Here is a 5,320-nt window from a genome sequence, read left to right as displayed (position 1 = left end):
ATGTGTCCGAGTGCTTCAAGTGACGTGTCAAAATTATTGTACTTTCTGTTCCGCTTGGATCTGCATACACATTTTTATTCCGTTCATGTGGTTCCATATGCCCTATTGTCACTCACTGCAGTTGCAAACGTTAATAATAATAATAATAATAATAATAATAATAATAATAATAATAATAACAATAATAATATATATATGTATATATATATATATATATGTATATATAATAGCTCATCTCTTTTAACTATTTGTTACACATTACATAGCTAATTTTTGTAATAGATTGTGACTAATAATTAGAGGGCCATGGATTTATAAGGCACTGTGCAAGTGACCACACTCATTCCTTTCACTTCTTGAGCTGCCATGTACAACAAGTCACAAACACACACACACACACACACACACACACACACACACAAACACACACACACACACACAAACACACACACACACACACACACACACACACACACACACACACAAACATTGAAAATATAAAATCCACATGGATGACAATGACAAACAGTTCTTTATTTTATTTTGTAAATCTTTTTTTTAGGGGGTAGATCAGCTTTAATATTGCAGATAGATTGTGGCTTCTATAATGTAATTATCTGCATAATTTCCAATCCCCCATATATATTTATATTTGTATATATACAATACCAGTCAAAAGTTTGGACAGACCTACTCATTCCAGGGTTTTTCTTTATTTTTACTATTTTCTACATTTTAGAGTAATAGTGAAGACATCAAAACTATGAAATAACACATATGGAATCATGTAGTAACCAAAAAGTGTTAAACAAATCAAAATATATTTTAGATTTTAGATTCTTCAAAAAGTAATAATAATAATAATAAAAAGTAGCCACTCTTTGCCTTGTTGACAGCTTTGCACACTCTTGGCATTCGTGGCACAACCACACCATAACACCTCCTAGGTTTACTAGTGATCAATATCAGGCCTCCTAGTGATCAATATCAGATTTACTAGTGATCAACATCAGGCTTACTAGTGATCAACATCAGGCCTCCTAGTGATCAACATCAGGCTTACTAGTGATCACCATCAGGCCTCCTAGTGATAACCATCAGGCCTCCTAGTGATCAACATCAGGCTTACTAGTGATCACCATCAGGCCTCCTAGTGATAACCATCAGGCATCCTAGTGATCAACATCAGGCCTACTAGTGATCAACATCAGGCTTACTAGTGATCAACATCAGGCCTACTAGTGATCAACATCAGGCCTCCTAGTGATCAATATCAGGCTTACTAGTGATCAACATCAGGCCTCCTAGTGATAACCATCAGGCCTCCTAGTGATCAACATCAGGCTTACTAGTGATCAACATCAGGCCTCCTAGTGATAACCATCAGGCCTCCTAGTGATCAACATCAGGCTTACTAGTGATCAACATCAGGCCTCCTAGTGATAACCATCAGGCCTCCTAGTGATCAACATCAGGCTTACTAGTGATCAACATCAGGCTTACTAGTGATCAACATCAGGCTTACTAGTGATCAACATCAGGCCTCCTAGTGATCACCATCAGGCCTCCTAGTGATAACCATCAGGCCTCCTAGTGATCAACATCAGGCTTACTAGTGATCAACATCAGGCCTACTAGTGATCAACATCAGGCTTACTAGTGATCAACATCAGGCGTACTAGTGATCAACATCAGGCTTACTAGTGATCACCATCAGGCCTCCTAGTGATAACCATCAGGCCTCCTAGTGAACACCATCAGGCTTACTAGTGATCACCATCAGGCCTCCTAGTGATAACCATCAGGCCTACTAGTGATCAACATCAGGCGTACTAGTGATCAACATCAGGCTTACTAGTGATCAACATCAGGCCTCCTAGTGATCACCATCAGGCCTCCTAGTGATCAACATCAGGCTTACTAGTGATCAACATCAGGCTTACTAGTGATCAACATCAGGCCTCCTAGTGATCAACATCAGGTTTACTAGTGATCAACATCAGGCCTCCTAGTGATCAACATCAGGCTTACTAGTGATCACCATCAGGCCTACTAGTGATCAACATCAGGCTTACTAGTGATCAACATCAGGCTTACTAGTGATCACCATCAGGCCTACTAGTGATCAACATCAGGCTTACTAGTGATGATCAACATTAAGAGCAGCACTAAAGTAGAGCAAGCCAAGTTGCCTAATAAGTCAAGTGATCTGTGCATTCTTAGATCATCTTATCAACAACATATCAACAATGGACTGACAAAAACAAAAACACACAGTGTTTATGCCTTTTACTTCATGTAATATGAGTCTCATTATGAACCATTATTTATAGCAGCATAAGGCAACAGTGGGCCCTGGAGCCCATGTCCTCTGAGACACATGGTAATATCTCGTTAAGGATTTCATCACATCTCCATGTTCCATTGATCTCACAAGATAAGTAACAGGTAGGCACACTGATCCTTTGACAGGATAAAAATGATGTACTTCAACACACAATATCGTACAGTAGTTGATTATTAATTTAAAAAATTGGAAAAGGTACTTACTTGTTGCTCTCAGCTGGTTTACAGCTAATACTTATAGGCCTACTGCTTGATATTTCTACAAAAAATAATCTAGTCACTGTTTTCCCCAATTTGCTTAGAAATGTGACATTTCAGGTGAGTCTTGTTCCAAGGCACTGTTCGCGTTGAATAATACTGTTCTAGACCGAAGAGTACCTTTCAAAATTGACTGAGTTGCTTCCTCTACTGGTCATTTTGTGTAACTACAGTTTCCCAAGATACTCCGGACATCCACTGACGCTGTAGGATCCTCTTACCCCCAGATACTGTAGGTTTTTCCTCCGGTGTCTCTCATACTGTGATAATTAACCAAGTGAAATATTATCCACAGCAGATGTTGGGCCCTTTTACCAGTATGTATCACTTTTCCATAGACAGGGCAAGGTTGGTAGAGGATTAGAATGACCAGTGTCTGTGTGTGGGTGGCTGTTGAAAAGCCTTTCCTTTAACCTGGTGCTGATTTCTCTCACAATATGGAGCCTATATTCCATGGTATATTAATACAGTATTCCTCAGAACAAACCTCTACACTCCATTGATTGTTGGAAACAGTTTCATTGCATAGAGGGCCCAGTTTAATTCATGCAGGACATTTTTTAAATTGTATATAATTTGTCAGTTTGTGAATGTATCTTTTACTTATCTTTTTATGCTAAGAGTGGCAATGTCAAGGAGAGGTGTTCAGTTGGGGGGGGGGGGGGGGGGGGGAACACTCGTTTTCTTAAACAGACTTTTGAGGAGTAACTGATACTCCTTTGGCCCACATCACCCTGCTCTTACCGACTCACCCAAACTAAACAAGAGGTATATTGTGAGCAGCCCCCTCTAATAGTAACATAAGTAAATGCTATGTAATGCATCCGTCGTGTCAACCAGGGTGTCTCCATTCTGTGTCTAAGGTAATGAATGACTCTCTGCCACAGCTATGAGGGCCATGTGAAACTGGTTAATGTCATGTGACCAGACCAGGGCAACTAGAGTAAACCATGTGACACTGTGTTAGCTAACGCCACACACAAGAAGTCACTGTTTCAACAAAAAAAAAGGGGGGGGGGGTGAGGGTTTGGGGTGGATTGCTAGACCTAAAACATGATTTTACAGTCTACTGTATGGGTATTTCCTTTCTATTACATATTATAACTACATAATAATTACTTTGTTCATGTTCTTCTCCTGCAGATGGTAATCTCATGAGTGATTTCCCCATCTTGCCCTGATCTAGTGGTACTCATTGCAACATAATTTTTCGGACAATTTGCCATTTAGAATGGATAATTTCCCCCCTCAAGGACCCTTTCACTCACTCAGCATTTGATACATGGGAGCGATGTAGTCAGAAAGAAACCATCCCGATAACTACATCCATCCAACCACGAGTCATATCAAATTATACATCCAGCAGCTTTCTTTATTATTTTACAAATATGATTAACTTAAAAAAATAAAAATAAGAATCCCAGGTGAACAAACCAGTATGTTCCGCATGAAACTGAAAGGGTGAAACACGATCCTGCAGCACAGCACGGCGTTACAAGCGCCATGCTCTACCAATTGAGCTGTGAGATGCCCTCCTCAGGTTTTTCATAACTTATAACTGAAGGTACACAGCACAGAGCCTGAACAGAGGTTCACTCATCCATCCTACATCCACTCCAACAGCTGGGAACCTTCCTAAATAGTCCCTTTCAGAAAGTCAGAAGACCCCTCTTCATATTTGTCCCTTAGATGCAGTGTACCATGTTTACATGCAGTGAGTGTGCAAACACTCTGTTTCCTCGAGTTGAAGTTGAATCCATGATCAGGACATACCGGTGTCTGGATTTCCCTTCATAGCTCCTGTTACACTTCACCCACAGAGGGATCCAAAATTACCCCCTCCACTAACTGGTAGGAGAGAAAAAGAGGGGGACAGCTAGCACACAGCGCTCACCTGAAACCAAAGAGGCCCCTTAGAGGCTGGATCTGATTCTCCCCGTCTGCCACACATTACCCCATGGACTAAAGGAGAGCAGTAGCCTATAACATCTATCCATACAACTAAAACCTATACACAAAGATAATTGATCTCTTGCTATTTATTTAAGTCATTTATTGCAATAGAGAGTGGCTGTTATTTTTCACCCTAAATGGTTTTACACCACATTAGGGGGGGGGGGGGTTCTCTCCTTTGTGTCTTTGATAAATTGACACAGTTATGTCCCCCCTTGTCTCGTCACACTAGTCTCCCAATGACTGTTTGTTCTGGCTTCGCAGGTTACAGGTAGATGCTACGGCTGCTATATGAAGGTGCTGAGCTGTTGGGGCCCTGGAGGAACACAGAGGTGCTATTTCTGTCTGGTCAACATCATGGCAAGGGGGAGGGGCGTTATGGGGTGCCCCGATTATGATTTAGGCCTAGTACCCTAGGATAACACAAATCCTTCAATTACATAGCGGACTAAACTCCCCTCCATGGTGAAGGAGTTCATCAGAAAGTTATTTCATCATGGAGTGGAGTTTAGTCCGCTAGCAATTACATAGACTATCTAAATTATTCACGTGATATAGACAATTAGACGTAGGGCAAATTCTTCCGCTTGTAAACTGCTGAAGCTATTCCATAATAAACTTTTTCATTGAATTATCCAGGACTAATTCGTCCCTAGAAGGCCAAATTCCCACGCAGACAGTCACAAGTACGCACTACTCTCTGAGAGGGGAGGGGACAGCCATCCAGTGAGTATTGTAGCAGAGCAGGGCTAGTTAGCGCACA

Source organism: Coregonus lavaretus, assembly GCF_964263955.1.
Source record: "Coregonus lavaretus genome assembly, chromosome: 30".
Classification (NCBI taxonomy): Eukaryota; Metazoa; Chordata; class Actinopteri; order Salmoniformes; family Salmonidae; genus Coregonus; species Coregonus lavaretus.
The sequence above is the reverse complement of the archived record's forward strand: the minus strand, read 5'-3'. Positions refer to the sequence as shown.